The sequence below is a fragment of the Leopardus geoffroyi genome, chromosome D1 (assembly GCF_018350155.1).
Source record: "Leopardus geoffroyi isolate Oge1 chromosome D1, O.geoffroyi_Oge1_pat1.0, whole genome shotgun sequence".
NCBI classification, from domain to species: Eukaryota; Metazoa; Chordata; class Mammalia; order Carnivora; family Felidae; genus Leopardus; species Leopardus geoffroyi.
The window spans coordinates 95325321-95350675 of NC_059329.1; the positions used below are offsets into that span (position 1 = coordinate 95325321).

The 25355-nt window shown below is 37.7% G+C and overlaps 1 long non-coding RNA gene across 1 annotated transcript in view; it reads right to left on the minus strand.

The window, feature by feature from the left end:
* Positions 1 to 14114: 14114 nt before the first annotated feature.
* Positions 14115 to 25355, minus strand: part of LOC123601609 — a 271788-nt gene continuing 260547 nt past the window's right edge. Inside the window, exon 3 of the long non-coding RNA XR_006714193.1 lies at positions 14115 to 14187. This is a non-coding gene — a long non-coding RNA (uncharacterized LOC123601609). The remainder of the gene's footprint in view (positions 14188 to 25355) is intronic.

Sequence of the window (25355 nt, forward strand, 5' to 3'; positions counted from 1 at the left end):
CGAAAGAGCAAAACAGCGATTCCTGCAAGATGACCCAGTAGGCCCTGGAAATCCGTTAAAATGCTTTCAGGAAGTTAGGACTGTCAACAAGGTTCATTTATAGTAATGGAGTTGTAAAATCAGCCTAATTGTCTAAAAGCAGGGGATCAATTAAATAAAGTATGCTATAACTTTAAAACGACGTTCCATATAATCATTACAATCGAATAATAAAAGCATATTTGATGGTATAGGGAAACGCTCCTGCAGTGTTAAGTTACAGAACACCGTGTGCAATAATGAGATTCTATTCCTGCAATATAGGAATGTGTATATTCCTAGAAATTTCCGTCTCTCCCTCCCCACTTCTCTTTCTTTCTGTGTGTTTGTAGAAGGTGCTCACTCTTTCCTTACAGATCTCACTTAAAATCACTTTCTCATTGAAGCCTTCCCTGCACACACTACACCTAAAAGACCAAATTCTTCTCAATCCTCATACCCTTCTCACACCCACACTCTTCTCAAGTACTTCAATCCCCATACCCATGTTTATTTGTCCACCTTAGTATTTATAGCTCTGTAGCATACTAAATGTATCTGTCAAGGTCCTGGAAAGAAACAGATGGCACACAGAGTATAATAATTGGGGGAAAAAAAGTACAGGGAGTATTTATAAGGGTGTAAGCAGAGTTAAGGAAAATCAGCAAGATACTGCAAAATATCCCAGGATGAGGAACAGTTGGGGCGGGGAGAGGGTAGGGGCAATGCCATCTCTGTAAATGAAGGAGCAGGAGGGGAGTGCGGTTATCGGAACCTGGAGACAAAGTGGTACCTGCACAAGAGGATGCGGGGCAGGAGCTATGGCCTTCGAGCGGGAACAAAGCCACTGTGAATCCATGGCTCAGCAGGAATAAATGCTCTGGCATCTCTTGCCTTCCACTCTCTGATCTCCTGCCAGTGCCTCCCACTTTCTGAAGCCAACCAGCATGCAGAGGACAAAGGAGCTGGTTGATGTGGTCCTTAAAGTCCATCCTTCCACAGAGCAGTGTGGAAGTACCCAGGTGGAAAGTATCCAACAACTGCAAAGTTTACTTATTTGTTTGTATATTGACTCCCCCCAGTAAAATGTAATTTCTGAGAGGATAGGGCTTTTTTCTCTGTTCTGGCCACTAATGTATTCCCAGCACCTAGAAGTCTACCTGTGTGTAGTATGATGGCTTAGTAAATATTTGATGAATGACTATATGTTCAGTGGTAGTTATAAAATGTTTGTATTTGGTTAGTGAGTTCATGGGTAGTTTAAATTTCTTCATGTGACTTTCCATATTTTCTAACTTTTTTCAATAAACATATTTGCTTACAATCAAGGCGCACACACACACACACACACACACACACACAGATGTATACAGGAGTCTAGCAAGAAAGCAGTGAGAAGAAAGTCAATTCCTATTCTGGAATTCATCAAGTAATAAAACTTGTACTGTGTTCCCCAGCTCTGAACCATGGAGACTCAGTCATGTCTAGGAAACATTGATCAATATTATCTTTCCAGACTTTATAAATATCCCAGACCAATTGCCTATATATTATTTATGCTGTCAAGATAATATGTAGGTAATACATAATTAAACAACAGCCAAATCTAGAGACACAAGTACAGCATTGATCATGAAAGAACCAACCTTATTTTGACAAAAGGAAGGAAAGATGTCCTTCAGTGCTGGACAACTACTTTTTAATAAAACTACACAAGCGGCTTGGCAGTTCCTTTTCCCAGCAGAGGTCCCCAACCTTTAGCAATGTGTGTCCCAAATGAGCGTCATTACTAACACTTTTATCTAGTTACCTGTAAATTATAGTTAACTGTAATATAAGCCCAATTCAATCATTGGTCCCTAAATACCAGACCAGAAGTGGATTCTGGGAATGTGTTTCCCATGGCAGAAGCTATCCTTTCAGTAGTAGAAATGATGATTGGATGATATGAAATCATATTTTATTAGTTGACTCAAAACATATATAGCAAAATCCTGTTAAAAGTGCTTCACTATACCCCCGTCTTATCTGCCCTAGATACTAGGTGCACTCCATAATACAGCTATTAAATTACACCAAAAACTGACAGCAGATCTACCTTATACATTCAAACCAGCCTTATAATAGGGGCTGCTTGCGTTTTTAATGGAATGTAATAGATACTGATTTATACACCCAGGTGTGAATGGTACTTTCCTTTTCCCACCTTCCAGCTTGAAGATAAATGAGCTTCTATTTCTGTGCACCATTGCCCCTTTCCTCACTCCAGATGTTTTTCCCTGCTCTTCAGTATGGTAATTGCACATCTAAAACCTGAACACTCCCTGAATGCTGAAAAAAAAAATTCCAGATTGCATGAAAGTGTTTTGACAATCACAGGAAAAAAATCTTAGATGCAGTTTATAAATATCATTAAATCAATGAAGGTTTTAAGTTAACTTGTTTCTGGGTGCTTGGGTGGCTCAGTCGATTATGTGTCCAACTTCAGCTCAGGTCATGATCTCACAGTTTGTGAGTTTGAGCCCCCCATCAGGCTCTGTGCTGACAGCATGGAGCCTGGAGCCTACTTCAGATTCTGTGTGTGTGTGTGTGTGTGTGTGTGTGTGTGTGTGTGTCTCCCCCTCCTCCTCTTGCACTCTATCTTTATCTCTCTCTCAAAAATAAAGAAACACTAAAAAACTTTAACCCGTTTCATCTGTGTTATGTATTTATGTACTTAGATATTTGTGTGTTTATAGACTACGGGTATATTTTTTCTATATTTATCATGAAATTTCATGAAGAGCATCTTCGACTCTAAGAACAATTCCCAATCAGGGAAAAGGCAATAAAAATGTAAAACAAGACATTATATTAAAAGCAGAGGCATAATATATAATAACAGCTCTTGCTATCTGATGTTTCATGGCATAGCATTAATCCACTGAGAGTTTCTGGCTAAAGACCTTCCCTGAAAAATGTCCTAAGTTTCCATGGAGCAACCCATCCCGCCTTCCCCGGGGCCCCCAGGATGCTGCTGGCTCACCAGCAGTGGTAGCAAGGGTTGTAGCATCAGCACCTCTGATTGGAGTAATGAATTGATTAATAAATGCTAACCAAGTTTATACAGTATAAAGATGTCTGATTTGTTACACTAATTCATCGGGGTTGTACCTTCATGCTGAATTAGCAGTGGCAGCCTCAAGAAACGGGAAAGGTCAGTGGTAAGAAGAATATATAGTAGCCAAGATAAAAGCATGAAAGCTTTCACTAGAAGTTGAAATGGAGAAGCAAAGAGAATTCTTTGATAAATTCTTTGGCCTGTGGTTCAGCATCATCAAAAAACTAATTTGTATGCTCATCTAACTCCATGTTATGCAATTAGCAAAAGTCACCAAAGCAAAAGAGACCAAAGCAAACAGAGAATACCAAAGTGAGGATATATAGTGCCGTTCGCCATAAATAATGCAGATTTGCTGACTCCAAATTTCATAACTACAACCATGCTGGAAACATAACTGACTCAAACGTATAAGGCAAAACTATCCTGGCAGTCAACTGCTCACAGGGTTGACATTTTTCTAACATCTCTTTTTAAGAGTCTGAAGTTTAAAACCGCTATTTCTCACTGACCGTAATGACACTTTTACCAAGCTCTCCTTCGCTAAACTGGTACCTTGGCTTATTTGATCCAAAAAGCACAGCTAGGTCTTAAAAGCTTCTGGGTACAGTAGAGAGAGCAATATACAGTACTCTTTTTTAAAGTTTATTTATTTTGAGAGAGAGACCAAGAGAGAGAGGCAACATGCGTGGGAGAGACAAAGAGGGAGGGAAAGAGAATCCCAAGCAGGCTCTGCCTTGTCAGCATGAGCCCAATGTAGGGCTTGAACCCACCAACCATGAGAGATCATGCCCTGAGATGAAACCAACAGTCAGACACTTAACCGACTGAGCCATCCAGGTGCCCCAATATACAATACTCTTATTTCACCCCCTCCCTGAGGAAGAAGTAGGGAGCTGTCCTGTTGTGGGAAGGCTATTCTCAGAAGTTGGGTCAAGGATCTGGTTTGCAATTTCTTTTTCTGAGCACTGCCAAGTCAGCATATTGTTTATTTAAAAAGAGAAACATGTCCCCGGTCCTTCAGTGTATGTGAACACAGTATGATATCTGGTTGGTTCAAGATTAGAATATAATTGGAATTATTGCTTCGTTTATTATTGTGCTCCTATGCTGAGTACAAAGAAATTCTATAGTAAAAATGCACTGTACATTCTGTAAAGCATATAACAGACACTGTTCCATTATTTTATCATGAATTAAATAGAAAAAAAAAGCCCAATTAATGAAGCTAGTCATTTCTAGAAAAAAAGGAACATTAAAAGCAGGCCTTCAAATAATAAGAGGGTTTTCATGTGGAATGATAATGATAATAACAACAACAACATTCTAATATGATTCAGGGGGCTTGAAGAAAATCTAAGAAGGTATCAATTGTTTTCCCATTGATGAGTTTACAGTAATTTTAGAGTGATTTTCTGACGTCCTAAAATAGCTAAGTCATACAGATACAGGAAGAACTTGGGAAACTGTTTCACTATTATATTAGGTCAAACCACATTTAGTTACCTTTCCTATAGTCAAAAAGGGTCCACATAGAGGTCCTTTGATGGGTCAACCTGGCTAGGTTACAGCACCTGTGTGATTTCATCAAACAATAAGGTAAGTGTTACCGGGAAGATATCTAGTGTATATGAATAAAGTCCATCATCAGTTGATTTTTTTTAAAAATGTTTAATGTTTACCTATTTTTGAGAGAGAGGGACAGAGCATGAGCTGCAGAGGGGCAGAGAGAGAGGAAGACGCAGAATCTGAAGCAGGCTCCAGGCTCTGAGCTGTGAGCACAGAGCCTGATGCAGGGTTCGAACTCACGAGCAACAAGATCATGGCCTGAGCTGAAGTCGGACACTTAACCAACAGAGCTACCCAAGGGCCTCTCAGCAGTTGGTTTTAAGAAAGGGAGATTATCCTAGGTTATCAGGGCAGGCCTCATTCAGTCAGTTGAAAGGCTTTCAGAACAGGGATGAAGCTTCCCTGATGAAGAAATTTTGCCTTTGGATAGCAGCTTCAGCCTGTGCTGAGGGTTCCAGCCAGCTCTTCCTGGTTGCCAGCCCCAGGGTTTGAAACTTTCCTAGCTTGTCCACACAATCATATGTCTATTTTTTTTGCAGTATATCTCCTAATTTATGCTTCCCATAGGTTCTCTTTCTCTGGGTTGAACCCCAACTAGTGCACTCAAATTTCGGCAATCTCTGTGGTTCAGTGTGATATAAGGTCATTTGCCCAAAGAAACATCATATTTAAGAAAAAATATACAATTTGCTGAAAATCAGAAAATGATTTTTAAATGGGTATGAGAAAACAGCTATACTTAATTGAATATACCTCCTCTGGACATTATGTTAACATTTTGTACTTCCTTATATTTGTTACTTTGCTATAAATACCTGAATATGCATAATATAAAATATAATTAAAATGTCATTATTTTATTAATTATTATTCAGGGAGACTTAATCTGTCACTATTTTCTAGCCAATTAATTAAAAAATGGGACAAAGGATACATTAATATCCTTAAGGTTAAGAAACGTTTTCAGGGGCACCTGGGTGGCTCAGTCAGTGAGCGTCCGACTTCGGCTCAGGTCACGATCTCATGGTTTGTGAGTTCAGGCCCCATGTCAGGCTCTGTGCTGACAGCTCGGAGCCTGCAGCCTGCTTCAAATTCAATGTCTCCCTCTCTCTCTGCCCTTCCCCTGCTCATACTCTGCCTCTCTCTGTCTCTCAAAAATAAATAAATGTTAAAAAAAATTAAGAAATAAAAAGAAAAGTTTTCAGAATTGCTCAGGAAAGAGAGACGTCGGCAAAGTATGTTGGGGAGAGGGATAATGGAAATGTGTTGCCTTGCGTGTTGTTGGACGCAATGTCTAGCTTTACCAAAGTTTTGATAAGAGGTGCTATTACTAGCCCAGTTTCTGTGCTTCTTCAGATCAATGCTTTACCATCGTAATGCTAGTGGGAGCCAGAAAATGGTAAATATCTGAAGACCCATCGTTTGTGTCAACTTGCACAAAATTATAATGCTAGCAGTCATCACAAAACACTTTGGAGTCAAATACAGCCACAGGGTTGAAGCCAAAAGGCTGACCCTGGTTGTAATGGAGAAGAGTAAACTGAAGTCATAAACGGTTTTGATGAAAATGATCAGCAGTGTGAGTAGCACAGGTAAGTAAGGCTCTTAAATGGATGTTTCAGAATCTGACAGACTCCCTTTAAATGAGAATTTATGGTTTTACCAACACAAGACATTTTAAAATGGACCCACATGCAGGGAAGAATAATGAAGAGAAATACTGAAGGTAAGCTGTGAAGACAGCCATGGCCCCTCCACGATTTCTCTAAAATCTAGCTCCATTGAATCACTAACGCGCTCTCTATTTAATAGGAAGTTGCTCTCTGACACCATAAATCCAGCAACAGTATTTTAGTTATTTACTAAGTGATTAAACTGTAGTAATTTATTCCATTCTTACACCCATATTTTTCCTCCAGGATCCTAAAAGATTTTACTGCCTCCCATAAAGCATTTTCGCTCTAAATATCGATATTGATTTAACTATATCCTATTATTTTTTAGATTTACTTTCTTATTTTACATGAAGTTCTAATCTCCATACAGTTTATAAAAAGATAAAGTAGCTCACTTCCAAAATCCCTTTCTGAGGTCCTTCTGAAGGTCCTGCCTTTTTCCTGGCTGCCAGTTCTGGGATAATTACCTTTAACAACAATCCTAATTGTGACTTTACTCGGATGCTCCTTTTAGACCTATTTCAAGAGGTAAGGGATGTGCTACATTAAAAGTAAAAACCGCACAAAATATAAAATCCCAGGCCTCTGAATAAATATTTAACACAATATTTAGTTAGCCAGCCAGCATACCTGATGAAATATATTTCTCATCACATATCCCTTATACCTCTAGGTAGAGGTGGGTACAGGCTGGGGAGGAATCTGCAGTAAAAGTAGGAAAAGCCTTTGGATGAAACCACTGGATGAAGTTAACACAACATCCTGGATAATCAGTTTTACTCACGTATTTAGAGGAAATATTTTATATCAAACCAGTAAGACTCATTATTTTAAACATTAATGTATTCTTTATTAACACATTGTTAAATAGTGCCAAATATTAAAATTATATACCGTATTTTATAGTTTGACATTGTATATTGTGGGATAGAATGTTAAACTGTGGCAGTAATTTGTAAGACAAATTGCAACAACTGGTAAAAAATCAACCTTTGGGATGTACCTTCAGGTATCATTAGCATCACCTTTTATGTTGGACTCACAATTTCTTCCATTTCCTTTCCCCATGCTACTTAAAAATATATATTCACTCTCTTTATTGAAGGATACTTTGGTGAGAAAATTCGAGGAGGATTATGTTAGAGGGAAAGGTATTTCAGAATTAGGATTAGGATAAAGCATGGTTACTTAGCATAAGTCAGACATGTTCTTAGCAGGTGACAGCTAAGACCTATAGTTCCTCATGGGAAGGTCTGAACAAATATCCAGGTTGTTTAAAGGAGCCATGAGGACTCACTTAAGTAAGGGACTACTAAGTAAGTAGTCATGCTTCAAAGATCCTTGAATTCAGGAACCTCTAAACAGAGATCCGGGACAGTAATCGCTTCTGGCATGTTTCTACTGACACTGAATACAGAAAGTGTAGACATCAATTGGCAATACCTTCAGAAGTTGAAAGGCTTCTGTTGGTCTCTCTCTGGTATACCTTATTGTCAGGGTCTTCAGACAGAGTCACATCTTTAAGGCAACAGGCTAGTCTGGAAGGGACCTGGAGAACTGAATCCAAATGCCTCGACTTTCCCTTTATAATAGCTACAAACCTCTGAGGACCGGATAACGGGGTCTGACAAGAGATAACCTGACCTAGTTCCAGCCCACTCTTCACCTCCTACTGGCTGAAAAAAATTTTTTTTTCAAAAGAGACAGACTTTTCCTTCCATGAGAATACTACTCAGTCAGCCATGCTGCTTGGAAACATCATCTGGGAAAAAAGGATGTTGACCAGTGTCAATGGAGGGCCACAGAAACCCGAGGGGCTCTTACCTCCTCAACTCTAAAACACTGGTTTCATTCTCTCTTTGTGCCTGTTACCCCACTTCCTAAAATGCAGGCTATGATTCAACAAAACCCCATTGAGATAAAATGGTTGGTGCTTTCCAAAAGGCAACTTTAAAATAACCTTCATAGATTTATTTCATAGACATTTATATATCTCTTCCCCAAAATCAATGAAATTGTGAATGAAACAAGTAAGGACATTTAGCACGGTCACTACAATCAAATCAATAGCTTTACCATGCAAGTTAAAATTCTGTTACTTGAATTAATGCCTTTACTTATAAAGAATGATTTTTAAAGAATATCAACTGAGACCAAATCCACATGTTGTAAAACAAAATGTAAAGCTTAAGAACACCTTTGGATAATATTATATTAAATTTAATTTGTTCACTGAATTTTGCTCTACTGGAAGTAAGACATCTTAATCCAAACAAAGATATGATTACAATCAATTAAACAAGGCTTTCTTGTCCTATACTTCTGATCTTTATTGTGTACCTGAGACTAATGTTCATAAGTCAGACTTTAATTCCATATAAATAGCAACAGTTCATAATATGTGTCATTTATTTCCCTTTGCACAAAATAAGAATGTACCTTAAATAAGGAATTTTCTGTGCATTTTGCACCGACCATTTTAGCACAGTAAATCATAAGTGTTGATATTTATTTATTAGGTGTTTTTCTTAGCCCCACTCTAATATCCCAAATTACGTAAATCAGATTCTAACCTAGTAATTCTCTCCTTAGCAAACAAAATGTAACTCTTTGATCTGAATTCCCCACCAGTTAGATACTAGGATTTCCTGCCTTTTCGCACAATATGCTATTGAATTTCCCATCATTTGCACCATAAGAGTACTGTATCCCCACCCCACATATCCTGAGGTTGGATAATTCACACACACGCATACACACGCGCACACACACGCACACACACAGACACACGCGTGCCTCCTTCATTTACAGGATCACCCTTAAGTTGCCATGTGTTCACAGACAAGGCTCTTTCCTCACTCACACTAATAATCTGATTTTATGAGTTAAAAGCAACAAAAGAAATTTAGTACTTGCGTCTTTATCTAATCCATATTTACTGAACAGATGTCAAGAGTGATCAGATGGAAGACAAAGTAGATATATTTCCCTGTATTGCAGAAGAAAGGACTTAGATTTGGGACTGGATTTTCTATGTATCTTTGCAATACAAATGCAATAATGCTAGCACGAAATGACCTGGCTGCTTTTTTCAATAAACAGCAGGACTGTTAGCCAACCCATTTCACAAGCTTATCTTAAAGGTGAAAAAAAGAGGCATTAAAAAACACAACAATTATCTTACAGCTGTATTGCACCTTTCCTCTGAGACTCTTAAAACATTCTGGAAATTATGGTCCAAATCCTGTGCTCAGCACATAACCATCCTCCTCTGGTCCTCTCAGTGAGAAAAACAGTACATAACAGTGGATAAAAATGGCCCTCCAGTAAATACAGTTCATCATTCTCTCATGAAATACAACGATTTTGGACAGATACACACAATTGAGAAAAACAAAGGTATATAAAACCTAAGAGGTCCTTCCTAGGAATTTCAGACCTGTTGCCCTCCAGGACCAAATCCAATTCATAGATATTATTTGCTTGGCCTGCACATGTTTGAAAGATTAAATAATGTCACATAAAGTCTGGCTTCCTATCTTTTCTTGAAAGACTTGAGGAATTTGACAACACTGAGCCCATAATCCCTATGGCAGTTGTAGCTTCTTTTTTTTTTTTATTTTTTTTAAATTTAATTTTTTTTAATTTATTTATTTTGAAACAGAAAGCAAGGAGGGGAGGAGAGAGGAATAGAGAGAGATAAAGTGAGGGAGAGAATTTCAAGCAGGCTCTGTACTCCTAGTGCAGAGCCTGATGCAAGGCTCGAACTCACGAAATGTGAGATCATGACCTGAGCCAAGATTAAGACCGTGCCACCCAGGCTCCCCAGCTGTAGCTTCTTTATCAGTCAGAGGATACAGAGTTCACCAGTGACTTCTTTTCCTACACTTGCTACACTTCCCCTATTTGCTTTAGCTGCTCACCTTGGAGGTAATCAAGCTTGAAACCTTAATTTTAACCTGGGAAGACATCCTACCTCTTTAAATAGGTTGCTTTTCTCCTCATGCTTCCTAATCACACTTTAAAATTTAGTTATTGAGATAACCCTGGGATGACAACTCATATTGCAATCTGGACTTACTTAATTATTTCAGCAAATATGTGTTATATATGCAAGGCAAAAGGCTGGGTCTGGTGAATATATAGAAATATATCAGATATAAATCCCATCTTTGGAAAGCTACTGATCTAATGAGGAAGACAAAACTTGGATAGAAATTTCAATGGGTGCCTGGGTGGCTCAGTTGGTTAGGTGTCCCACTTCAGCTCAGGTCATGATCTCATGGTTTGTGGGTTTGAGCCCCATATCGGGCTCTGCTCTGACAGCTTAGAGCCTGGAGCTTGCTTTGAATTCTGTGTCCCCCCAACCCCTCTCTGTCCCTCCCATGCTTGTGCTTTCTCTCTCTCTCTCAAAAGTAAATAAATAAGATTTAGAAATTTCAAGGCAGAAATATACCAACACTATAAGAGGGGTATCTAAAAGGGTTTAGAAGATTTTAAAGAAAGGAAAACCCAGGTTCACTGGGAATGGGTGAGGAAAGGCTTTGTGAAGGTTTCCTAGGTCCCCTTATCTGAGGAGCACTCTCTTAAATGGAGGTTTACATGTAGGGGGCTTATTAAGGATGCTCTCAGGATCAACACTTTGGGTCAGTGAAAGAAGCAGGACTGAGAAGTGATGCTGAACCAACCCATAGTTATAACAAATGGCTTCAAAGACCTCATGGGGAGTTTTGGAACTGGGATGGCCCTTCAGAGTTGTTTCACATGGGAGCAAGTGGGCCTAGCCTTTATAACCCACACCAGCCAGCCCATGTATGTGGTCACCTATAAGGAAAGATGCTGGTTCCCACTCACTCCTTCTTTTCACTTTCTGGGCTCAGGTATGACCTACTCTGCTTTGTATTCTGTTCCCATGCAATAAGCATAAAGGGTTGGGCCCACCCTGCCATTTTTTTCCTGATTATGGCTCTAACTTGGCAGATGAGGCAATACCCACCATACAATAAGGGGGGGGGGGGCGGTGAGTAGACTCAGGATGCCCTGCATGCTCACATTCACTCATGCTACTATGTCTCAGCCTTATCACCAAATCTGTCTCACTCTCATTCTTGCTCTCTCTTCCTGGACATGCCTGACTTTGCAGATCCCTAAGTGTAAATTCAAAATGGAAGATAAAAAGCCCCACTTTGGCACTGGGTCCATTATCTTGTCTTAGCCAGTTTTATGGGAAAGTCCCACAATGGAGTTAGCTATATATATATATATATATATATATATATATATATATATATATATATATGTTGCACTTTGCTCTCTGGCACCCTTGTACGTATGTTCCATCAGCCAGAATGCTAGAAGAGTGGATGCATGAGTAGTGCCCCAACCCTAAGGATTGAATGTGTTTGGATACCATTACTAATATCACTGCAACCTAGGTAGGCACCTTATTGAAGGTATTTTATGACACTGATTTAGAGAGATGCTCACTGGCCATGGCCAGCTTGATAACAATAAAAATGATCATAGCTATTAATTATTGACAACTTTCTATAATGGCAAGTGCAGGAATGAGCAATTTATTAATACTGTCTTTAATTCTTACATCAAATCTTCAAAAAATATATTATTCCCTTTTGTAGATGAGTAAGCGGAGGACAATAAAGACAAAACATCTTGCTCATGGTCACATAGCTGGTAAATTGAAAGCTAATGTTCAAATACTATTCATCTGATTCCTCAACCTTAGTTCTTTCTCCTAGATCACACTGTCTTTAAAAACAGGAAGTGGTTGAGGTTCCTGGGTGGCTCACTAGGTTAAGCGTCTGCCTCTTGGTTTCAGCTCAGGTCATGATCTCATGGTTTGTGAGTTTGAGCCCCACATCAGGCTCCACACTGGCAGTGCGGAGCCTGCTTGACATTCTCTCTCTCCCTCTCTCTCTGCCCCTCCCCTGCTCACTCTCTCTGTCTCTTTCTCAAAAAAAAAAAAATAAACAAACTTTAAAAAAAACGAAACAGTAAGTGGTTATTCAGTACCTACCAAGTGTAGAGTTCTTTGCATATATTACCTAACCGAACGTTTACAGCAACTCCATGACATTATTGCCTAATTTTCCCACATGAAAAAATGAGGCTAAGAAAACTTGACAAAAATCAGTGAGCTAAGTCACCATGCCAGGATTCAGTCCTGGTCTGACTGTTCTCTGAGCCTGTATCCCTTACACTCTGTCTCATGGTCTCCTTGGTAAGGAAATAGAGAGCTCAGAGAAGTCACCTGGGAATGTTCAGACATGTCTATAATCTATAGAAGTCATCAGATATTGTCTTCACTAACTGCTATATAAGCAGATTAATGTCAGAAGACTCTCCTCTTTTAGCAATAAACCAGATTTTAATGATCCATGTCCTCTCCTCCAGATTGAAGTCAACTTGACAGCCTCTATAAGCAGACACCCAAGGGTCCCTAGAAAGACCCCAGGATTCACAAGGAAGATGATCTTTACTGCACAGAACCATTGTGAGACTCACAAACATCTATGAAAGTTCTGTAGAAGAGGGAAGAGGAAAAGTTCAAGGTAACATTGTTAATACCTACTGAACCTTTTAGCAGGTTACCAGAGTCCTTGGAACCCAAATATAACTCCTCTGAGTGACTCCAAATACATACAAATCTCCACCAGAACCTGAGAAGAGATCTAGGGGAAATAATATTCATATATAGTAGTCTCTTCCAACATTCACCAGGATGAGGCATCAGAAAAGTCACTTCAAATAGCAATTCAAAGTGCTGGTGACCCAAATGGAATGGAAAATCAGTCATGATTTCAGGATTTTGCCATGATCAATTTAAAAGCTGAGATCCTAATAAAGCTGACTTATGATAGGCTATGTAAAAGAATCCAGACACAAAAGACTACATAAATGTCACTCCTTTTATAGGAAATTTCCAGAATAAGCAAATCTGTAGAGCCAGAAAGTTGATGAGTGTTTGCCGAGGGTATGGTGGGGGGATAAGGAATAACTGCTAAGGAGCACAAGATTACTTTTTAAGGTGTCAAATATTCTAAAATTATATTATGGTGATGGCTGCATGACCTTTAATAAATACTCAAAACATCAAAGTATACACTTTAAATAGATGAATTTTATGGTATATAAATTATATCTGGATAAAAGTTGTTAAAAAAGAAAGATGATTTGCTACATATAGATATTGATAAAGGGCACTTTATAGTAAAAAGAGTAATCAAAAAGCATTAAAAATAAACATACATAAATACATAAATATATGAGAGAAGTCAACCTAAGATTTTATCAAAAATTACCAATTAAAATTTAGGCCTGAAGTTCAGTACACACTTTGTCTAATTTGAATTGGTTTTCCTCTTTCAAGTCTTTAGTTAAGGTTACTTGAAAAGAGAATCTGAAATCACAAAAGAAAATCAATACCACAGTTGACCAAGGCCAGGTTCAATAATACTGCCCACATTTGAGTGCAGTGAGGGAAAACAGCATTCATTAGTCATATAATAACTACATGGCCTCCTGCTTATCTCAGAAATTCCTCCAAGGAACACAGCCATTTCCCACCTATTATTTCCTATTGATTTTCACCATCTGCCAAGAGGCAGAGAAGGAAGAGGAATTTCAACAGAAGAAGGTGAGACCAGAGGAGCACCAAAGGAGTGGGAGCACTGCATACCCCTTAGATGTAATGGCAGATGGGCACGCAAGGCTTTCAATTCATAACTCACTTTTTTGTGTATTCAATTCTCTGACTCCAAGTTGGTCCTGTGACAGCTGGTATTCCATTTTCTCACCTGAGACCTAGAGTCAAAAGAAGTCGAAGGGAGATTGTTCACTGAGAATCCCATCATCATCATCATCATCATCATCATCATCTTGTTATTGTTATGATGATGACTGGTATGTATGCAAATACCATCCCAATCCCAGCTCACTCTTTTGTACAATGATTGATTTTCATCAGGGAGATCTCCCCCAAGTAGCCGAAGTTCCCTGAGGATCCCCTAGATACCAAGAGGTAGAACCAGTTTCTTTTCACATGTAACGAGACATAACACATGTGGTATTTATTGAGTGCCAAGCTCTGTTGTAAGTTCTTCAGGTATATTAACTCATATAATTCTCCGAACAACTCCACAGGGAAGATATTTTAATTACTGCCTCCATTTTATAAATGAGAAACTGAGGCAGGAAGTTTAGGAAGTAGTAGAAGATCACCTAGCTATGAAATGGTAAAGGGAAACTTGAACAAAGGCAGTCTGGTATTGAAGTGCTTAAGCATAACCACCATGCAAACTGCCTTCATAAGAGAGGAAAGCTTTTTCAAAGGTGAACGTTTTGTCCTGAACTTATATTGCTCACATATAGCCAAAGTGCAGTAGAGGTAGGGATTTTGATGACTCTCATTTCCTAAATCATGCAATTTTTATCCCACAAAGTAGAGGAAGATGGAGAGGAAGAACCAGGGATGGATATTGAGAAGGAATGGAAGGGTGGCAGAAACAAATACTGGATAGGAAGATCGGGATGCCCTGGAACAAACTGCCAGACTTCAAGAGGTTACAAAAGAAAGTGTTTATGCAGGATCTCATCATGGAAACAATACTGTCTTAAAAGAACTATAAAATCCCTAATTTGAAAACAGAAATGAGGGTGAATCCTGGAGTGTGCTTGTTAGCCTCAAATGTTTGTATCAACCTGTTTAATATTATGGTTCCTTAGTCTCAATATAAAACGCAGCACTTAGTGTGTGGAAGCATTATGCTAAGTGCCATTTGATCAACAGTCACTCTTTTGAGTCCTCTCAACTACCCTACAAGAAAGCGCTAACATATTAAGAATAAACATGAATGTAGTAAGTCCATGCCTGTTCTAAGCACATCACAAACTCATGTAACTCACACAACAATACTTTGAGAAAGAAACTCTTCATTTTATTATCCTCATTTCACAGATGAAGAAACTGAGGCAATGAAAATTTAAGTAGAGTGTGCAAGTGCACACGGTTACTATGAGGTAGATCCAAGGTTTGAACCAAGCAATCTGACTCCAATCCGTGCGGTTTACCACTGAACTATATTGCTTCTGCATAGCACTCTGCTGGCTATTTTCCAAATGTTATTAACAATTACACTAAGCCAATTTTACAATCTAGGAAAATGAGCCTTAGAAGAGTTATGATATTTCACCAAGGTCACTCAGATAGTGACTGGCAGATCTGTATTTTGAACTCACGTCTCTTAAATACCAGTACCCTCACTCTTAAATATTAAGCAAGAATCATAACCTGCAAGATTCACAGAGAGAAAACAAAGTTACAAGAAAAAGAAGGCACAGAACTTAGATCAAAGCTTTAACTAAAAGACAACATGACCTTACTCTTAAAAGCAAATGCCAATCTCTCCTAGGCTCCTATGGAAAAAGTCCAGCATGGAACTAATGTTTCAGTCCCTAAACATGAATAACCCCTCTCCTCCATCAGAATTCCAGCTACCTACCTCTAAGGGGCTACAAGCAGTTGGGTGTAGGTCACTACCGTTCTTAGCACCTGAACCCATCTTGTTCTGGGAATGGACCACCCTCCATTACTTAGTGACTTCCTTTTTTGACCAATTCAGCTTTGTAAGGAAATATCCACCTTGCAGATCATTTGTTGGAAGGTGGTATTGTTCAATAAGTATCTCTTGATTAAGGATTAAATGAATGCTAAAGTTGTTGAATGGATCAAATGAGATAAAGCCTACAGAGCACTTAGTTCCATACCTAGAATATAGAGTCTGCTCGATAAATCGTAGCGGCTGTGCTACTACTATTCTCATTGCTAGTACATCATTTTTGGTTTTGGCTATTGCTAATTATTAAGGGACAGAGAAAACATAGATACACAGTAAAGCCCCAAAAGCAAGCCCACTCATTGGAAAGAATTCATAGAGGAAAAAAGGGAGATCATTTTCCTGCCTCCTAAGAGAGTGACTAAAAGACTTAGGAAGGGATGACTACAATTTAGCATGGCATATAGCTGTAATTCAGTGTCTCCCAGGTGTGAGTAAGACTCATTATAAGATTTAGATTGGTTTTATACATGCAAGTCCACTGAAAAAAAATGATTTACTTCAAATAATAGTTCAGTAGACTATTATCTGGTTTAATTCCACTGCCCTAGTTATTATTTTAGTTACAATAGATGATTATAGAAATTTCAGAAAATTTAAAAAAAAGAAATTTCAGAAAATTCAGATAAAATGAAAAAAATTAAAATCACATATGATGTTTTCATATGTGTATGCATATATACATACACATACACACACATACACATACATACACATACACATATACATGTACATACAAAGATGGTCCCTGACTTACAATGGTTAGACTTAAGATTTTTCACCTTCATGATGTTGAAGAAGCAATATGCAGTCAGCAGAAAGCATACTTCCAGTTTTGATTTTGATCTTTTCCCAGGCTAGCAATTAAGTGGTAGGATCCCCTCTCGTGATGCTGGGCACTGGCAGTGAGTGGCAGCTCCCCGTCAGCCACACAATCAGGAGGGTAAACAAGCATTGCACTTACAACCATTTGGTACCCCGACAACCATTCTGTTTTTCAGTTTCAATACAGTATTTAATACATTACACAAGATAGTCACTTGTGTTAGATGATTTTGCTTGACTGTAGGCTACTACAAACGCTCTGAGCATGTATAAAACAGGCTAGGCTAAGCTATGATGTGTGGTAAGTTAGGTGTATTAAATGCATTTTTGACTTAAGATATTTTCAACTTATGAGTTTATTGGGATATAATCCCATCATCAAGTCAAGGAAGATCTATATATAGTTTGGTGTCACAATTTAGCATTCAGTATTACTAAACTATTTAGTAGTCAGTTATATTTAGTATTACTAAACTATTATTTGAATAATTTAAGGGCCATATATATATAAAGATATCTATCTTTTATAGATATATATATCACTTTTAGATATATATATATATATATATATATATATCACTTTTAGATATAGATATATATATCACTTTTATATATATTCACATTTTTTTCAGAATTTTCCTATCAAATATGTATGCATATTTCTGTATTCCCTCTCTGTATACATATACATACACACAAACATACCCATATACTCTATTTTAGAGCTGCCTGCTTTCGTGGTTCTTAATAACTCTTGTGTATATAGATCCTTAGACCTCATTGCTATTAGCAAGCATCTGATCCAGAATAAAAAGTAGCAAGGCTTTCAGAACACTATAGGAAACATTTATTTTTCTGACCACTCACTAACCTTTCCCCATTCTTAGTCTGTGAGCTTCAGGTAAGGCATCACTCCTATTTCCTGACAGGGAGCACATTAGCCAGTCTCAGCCAATCAGCAAAAGGAATTCCCTTGCCACTATGACTGGTTCAGGAAGAGTGGACGTATGACCCACATAAGTACAATCAGAGTGAAGCTCAGGACTAGTTTAAGAGTTAACCTCTTCACTCTCAGACTTGAGGCCACCATATTGAGTGTGTACAAAAGAAACCAACACAAGGGCAGTTATGATGAGAGTTGGTGAAAATCTTAAGAATGATGGTAATTTCTGAACCCCTAGATAAATATCTGAGCAATGTAAACTCTGGCCTCCTCAATTACATAAGTAAATAAATTCCTGTTCTTAATTTAGCTGATGTGAGCAAAGTTTTGCTTATGGGCAAGAGAAATCATCTTAACTATTACAAGCACAAATCATAGAAACCAAATTTGAGTTTTAGTCCCAATGCCCTCCTTTTGTTTCTTTTGCTTCAAAATAAATTCCTTTTTGGTATAAACCAAAGGGAGTCAACATACTCGGACTTATTAGGCCAACCAAGAACACATGGTGTATTACAACAAATCATCCCATTTGTCTCCTGTTAGAAAAGCCCTTCCTTCTGTATGTTTCAAATACCTTTCTGTGCCATGAGTTTCTAAATGCCAAAAGTTGTTCAAATTCCTCAAGTTCAACAAGCAAATAGAAACTAAAATTTTGGTGAACATCAGAAAAGAAAACCTTACACCTGGATTATAAAAGTTCTCTCATGAGGTGGTTGCCCTTGGAAAAGAGATTTGTGGTTCAATACAATAAAAAGTTATTTCCCCACCTGTCCTCATCAAGCTTAATGAATACCTTACACATAAAACACCCCTTTTTATTACTGCATTCCATGTTCTGGTGGAGATCAAACTCCTCCAGCACATCAAAATGTATCCCCCATCCCCAGGCAGAGTACAATGATATTTCCAGGCATCATTGCCATGGGCAAATATGGCAAAGCGTTTCCCAAATGAAAAGACAAACTTTGTATCAAAGGAAGTAGGAGACTATCTTTGAAAACTAGAGCAAAAAAATTAATAACAATGTAGTCAGATATATTCAAGAGGCATACTGATCAAATATACACACTGTTTTAAAGCATTTATGTTTCGAAGGGAACACTTTATATCTATTTTTAAAACCTTGTTATGTTCTGTAATCTCCATAGCCTGTCACACCCATAGCAATTTATCTGCACCTCTCTTGTGGAATTTATCATTTGCTACTTTTAGTACCATTACATGTGTATAAGTCTTATCTCTTCTACAAGAATGCAGACTCCTTGAGGGGAGGGATCTTCTTTATCCTTATATCTCAGACATGACATAACTTGGTAGCTTGTAGATACTGAGCCTTCCATAAATATTAGAAACATGAAAAAAAATGTTTAAGTGTATTTTTTAAAAGCAGAATAAACCTGGATGGAAACAGAAAGCTTTTTTTCACTTGTTAAAGGAGACTGTGTTATAAGGAACTCATAAAAGTAAATAAATAATTGTAGCTCAATTCAGATTTCAGTGAAGAAATTGGTTCTCCATAGACAATCATTCATTCATACATATAACCTCATTCATCAACTGAACTAATATCTATAAAAGCTTCTGATAAAGTTAAGAATAGAAGGAAAATTAGAGCAGATTACTTCTATGGAAAGATTGAAAATTGGTCTGCTTTCCCAGATCTCAGTGCTTTATGCAGTCAGTGACATCGTGGAATTTATTTTATCACTCTTCTTGCTTAATTAGGACATAAGAGAAAGGTAGGAGGATAAGAGTAGACAATTTTCAAATAAAAAGTGGTTTTTCCCCAGCAAGTTGTAAAAGGAAATCAAAGAGTTTCTGGTTTGTTTGTTTTTGTGGTAGGAAAATTGAAATCTAGACAGAAAAAAACCTAAAAGAAGAAGAGAAAAGGCTGAAGGGAGAGAAAGAAGAGAGAGAGATTAGTAAAAGTTCTCTAAATTTTCAAAGAACGAAAGACAGAGTTAAGAGTCCTGGAAAGACTTCTGACATGGGATCAAAAGACATCATGTGGACAAAAGAAGTATTCCTTTCAAATCTAGTATTTATCCTAGATTAAAATAGTCAAAATTAGTGGGAAGTGAGGAACATGTTGTTCATTGGTTTCATTCAAATCTAGTTCTAAAATACATAAATAGTTTAATACATTGATATCTTCAAGTCTATACTTTTCTACTAGAAAATGTGGCAGTATTTATTATTTTACCTTGCTCACATTCAAAAAGAAATTATTAAATCCAGGTATAATGGAATTATTCAAATAAAGTATAAAACAAGAGGCCAATAATAGCGCTAGACAAATAGGAGATCCTAAAATGTTAGTCAATGAGTAGTTAGTTATAAAGAACACTTTCCTGCCAGCTATACCTCAAATAAATAAATAAATAAATAAATAAATAAATAAATAAATAAATAAATAAAAATAAAACCTACGCAAAAGTTTTGGGAGTTTTTCTAATACAATTATTTAAAAAATGTTTAAAAAAATCCTTTGAGTTTTCTCCCATTCATATAAATAAATATAAAATCACATATCCCCCAGTAAAATATAAAGAGTAAAGGAATAAATACATAATATTATCCAAGCAGAATCCTCAGCTCTATAAATGGCAGGTAGATACATTTGTGTTCAATGTAATGACTGCATTTTAAATTCATTCTAATAAAAAATAAACAAAACTTCTTCTATTTTTCTGTTTAGGTGGTATCCCAGTCCACAGTCCAGGCATACAAAAGAAACTCTCTGTTTTTCTACATTAACATATTTATCTTTCAAGAACTGGATAATATCTTGAAATCTTCAGTCAATTTGATGTTTCTTCTTTTTTCTCCCTGGGGAAGCTTTCAAGTTCCAGATAGGGTTTATATAGGCTGCATGAGTCAAGGTGATGGATTCTGTCCCTTGCTGTCATTTCTCCATGTAGGCATTGATTGATAAATCCATCATCCTTTTTGTCTTTGGTTGTAGGTCCACACAAGTAGCTACAGAGAGATATGCCTCTCTTCCATTTACAGGAACCCTGTAGGTACAGTCTTTTCTGCTTTAGTGCAATGCTTGGTGTTAGAGAAACCATTCAGCTTCTAGTTCACTTTGGGGTACTCTCTGAGGCTTTGGAAAGACCCCATTGGGTTTGACTCAACAAGCACCTGGGCATCTGCTGCTTCAAAGAGTTCAGCTTAGTTTCTATTCTAGAAAAGATGGTCACGGTAATAGGAAGGATGGGACTATGGAATGTGCAGAGTCAGCAGGGGAGGTAGAGCACTTTTCCTCTGTCTCATTATGTTTCTCCAAACATTTTTTTGTGGGCTTGGAGCCCTCTCAATTCTCTTAAGTGCTTTAGGCTGTAAACCAATGCCAAGAAGAGATTGGCAGGCTATTTTTTTTTTTCTTTCTGGCTTGCTACATCCTTCTCCAGAGGCAATGGCCTAGGACGCCCTAGCTGTTTGAATAAGAAGAAAGTTCAGAAGGATGGAATTATCAGAAGGGGGAGGGAAAAAAATTGTTTAATATTTCAAACTTTCCCAGGAAATAGGAAAAATGTCTTTGAGGTTATATGGAAGAAAATTAGCATAAAGTTGAGGTCAGGTGGAAGAAATTAGCATAAATTAGAATAAAGCACTCTGATTTTGCTGATCTCTCTGCCTCCAAGCAATCTTCTAGAACTGAACTTTGAAACTCTTTCAAATAGAAAAACTTGCAACAAAAGCTTTCTATCCTATACCATATTCTTCTATAGACTTCATGATATACCCTGAAATATCTTTAGGGGTAAATCTTTGTTTTCTTCAATAGATCTCACTATTAGAAATTGAACTTTTCTCTCTATGAAATATATCCAAGATCAACAACTGGTCATCCTTGCCTTGCCCTTGGAAGTCTTTCTTTTTTTTTTTAATTGAAATTTATTGTCAAATTGGTTTCCATACAACCCCCAATGCTCATCCCAAAAGGTGCCCTCCTCAATACCCATCACCCACCCTCCCCTCCCTCCCACCCCCCATCAACCCTCACTTTGTTCTCAGTTTTTAAGAGTCTCTTATGCTTTGGCTGTCTCCCTCTCTAACCTCTTTTTTTTTTTCCCCTCCCCCATGGACTTCTGTTAAGTATCTCAGGATCCACATAAGAGTGAAAACATATGGTATCTGTCTTTCACTGTATGACTTATTTCACTTAACATAACACTCTCCAGTTCCATCCACGTTGCTACAAAGGGCCATATTTCATTCTTTCTCATTGCCACGTCATATTCCATTGTGTATATAAACCACAATTTCTTTATCCATTCATCAGTTGATGGATTTTAGGCTCTTTCCATCATTTGGCTATTGTTGAGAGTGCTGCTATAAACATTGGGGTACAAGTGCCCCTATGCATCAGCACTCCTGTATCCCCTGGGTAAATTCCTAGCAGTCCTATTGCTGGGTCATAGGGTAGGTCTATTTTTAATTTTTTGAGGAAACTCCACACTGTTTTCCAGAGTGGCTGCACCAGTTTGCATTCCCACCAACAGTGTAAGAGGGTTCCCGTTTCTCCACATCCTCTCCAGCATCTATAGTCTTGGAAGTCTTTCTAAGTCATACAGATAAAGTTCTTTTCAAACTCCTTAATAAATTAATCCCTTCCAAACCAATGTCATATATTCATCTATTTTTCTTTAGAGTTTATAAATTGTTTCACAAAGAAAGTGTCACTAAAAGTCAGACAATGTCTACGTGTGTCTCTTGTATCATGCAATATCAGAAATTTCTTATTGATTTGGTCATTTTGTCCCACATTCATTACAATAAAAATCCAAACTTGCACTTATCTGGGACGACTATAAATAGCTCGATGAAGCTATGATTTATAGATTAGTGAATGTTGCCTTTTATTTGAAAATAGTTCAAACATTTCAACAGCCCATAAGCCTCTAACAGTGTGTACAAATCATCCATTTGGACTGCCTTTGTGCAGTGACCATGCATCATTTGTGGATCGGCAACATGGCTTGTGCACTTTCCTTATATTTTGGTCATTTTCTACTTTCAGGAGTCTTGCCATTCCAAGGTAGAGCTAGGGAACTTGCATTACCAGATTTCACTGCTACTAGGGTACAGATATGTGACATGGATTCTGCCACTCACATGTACCTGAGCACAGCTGGGTTCCAAGGGAGATGACACACTTCCGAGCACGTAGGAATTGATATTCTGGCAACTGTGGTGAGAGAGACACTTCGTTCCTTACAGATAACAGTGGCAGAGCTCCTGGCATCCAATCATAGAGCATCATAGGCTGAGTGATGATGAGGTGGCATTTTCCCTGCTAAAGGTCCTTTAGTGGGACTAAGAGTTCTTAGGCCCTCAATTGGTTGGTGATTCAAGAAACTAGTTCTCATACCCTCCTGGAAAGTCATAAGTTACAAGTAACCTTTTATAAGTTCCTTTTCTGGCTAAACTACATGTTGTTTGCAGTGCAAAACACTTTTATAGTTGCTGAACAAATAAATAATTAATCATACAATATTACACGTGTATGTAAAAAAAAGTTAATCTCATTTATGTTGACATGTTAACACTGTTACTAAGATTCTAAGAGGGGGAGTCAAAAAGCAAATATTTAAAACACTAGCATTTGCCACATAGTCCAGGCAACATGGTGACCCAATATTAGTTGGATAATAGGTTTTTCACTTCTTTTTTTCATGTTTATACTTTTGGTGCATCTATTTTTGAGTTATTAAAAGAAGGAGTGTTAACAGGTAGTTTTTATTGCTGGTGATTCATTTTAATACAGTTCTAAGGAAGATGAAATGGGGCTGCCTAATACAATTACTCTAAACACTAAAGGCACACATTGTGTGAGTAATTACTGATGACTTTCCATGTACAGTGGGTAGCAAAGATGAAATGCACAAAATGAGTAATAGGAGATAGTCCCAGTTATCAAGTAGCTCACACGATTGCCATTTCCCTAGAATAAAAATTGTATCCAAATGAGAAGTTCTCATTGTACTTCCATAATTTCTATTCATCCCTCAAATCAAGTGTTCTTTCCTTGAAAATTATTTATTACTAAGGCTATCTAAGGAAAATAACTATTCTGTCCCTGTAGGACTCATTGGGAGGACTGAGAACTATTGCATCCTATTTAAAAGCATTATTATACTGCTCCCATGGACCACATTGACATAGCAAATGTTCTTTGGGAAAACAACCAGTTGAATCACTTATATATCTCCAACAATGACTACGTGCCTTGTGAGAATGCTAGAGCCAGCTACCCATCCTATACTCTTCCTAACAAAGCTATGCTTCGTGGTATCAATAACTAATTACATCACAGTTCTGCCTCAGTAACAAAGATTGATAGTTTCATTATACCATTTAATTAGAACTGTTTTTAATTTATCAGGAAGAAATGGTATAATTGGTGAAAGAACAGCTGTTGCAGGTCACATGGAAACAATATGGTTGAGTAACAGAAACTGACAAACTTGGCTGGGAAATCCAAGTGGCATTTAAGTCTTTTGGAATGCATGATGTGGAGGGCAAGGAAGTCTGCTATCTGTCATATTTCATCTAATCAACACCTCTGAACTTTATCACTAGCGTTATTGGTGCGGGATGCATGGACACCAGCAAGAAGTACTTTGCAGAACCAAGGTCCACTGTGGCTCAATAAATTCTATTTCCCCAAAACAGGGTATCATCTGAGTTTCAAGGGATCTGAAGGAGAACTTTTATCCCTTAATGTAGGTGCTTCTTAGATAGTAAGTGCTAATTTTCTTGCATTGTCCAAACTAGTAGCAGATATAACATTTTAGTTTATTAAAGGAATAACTGGTATTAGACATATCATACTCTAGCCTGATTTCCTCTTTAAGGATGGACCCCTCTTCTATTACTCAGGGTTCTCCAGAGAAACAGAACCAATACGGTATATCTGTGTGTGTGTGTGTGTGTGTGTGTGTGTGTGTGTGTGTGAGAGAGAGAGAGAGAGATAAAAAAATTATTAAGGAATTGACTCATGCAAATGTGAAAACTAGCAAATCTGAAACCCATAGGGTAGGCCATCAGGCTAAAAACTCAGACAAGGAGTTGCTGTTTAAGTCTTGAGTCTGAAATTTGTAGGTCAGGCTAGCAGGCTGGAAATTCACGCAGGATTTTTATGTTCTGATTTAACACAAAATTTCTTCTCTGAGAGAACCTAATGTTTGCTCTTAAGGTCTTCAACTGATTGGATGAAACCAACTCACATTACTGGGAGCAATCTACTCAAATTCAACTTATTATAGATGTTAATGACATTTATAAAACATACTCACACCAATATCTGGACAAGGTTTTGACAAATATCTGGACAAGGTTTTGACCAAACAACCAGGCACCAAGCTTAGCCAAGTTGACATACAATTTAACTATCATACCTATTAACAAAGAAGCCTCCCAAGGTTCTTTCAGACTTCTGTCCACCCTTAGCTTTCTAAGACAAGAATGCCATGTTTTGTTTTGTTTTTTAATTTTTTTTAACGTTTATTTATTTTTGAGACAGAGAGAGACAGAGCATGAACAGGGGAGGGGCAGAGAGAGAGGGAGACACAGAATCTGAA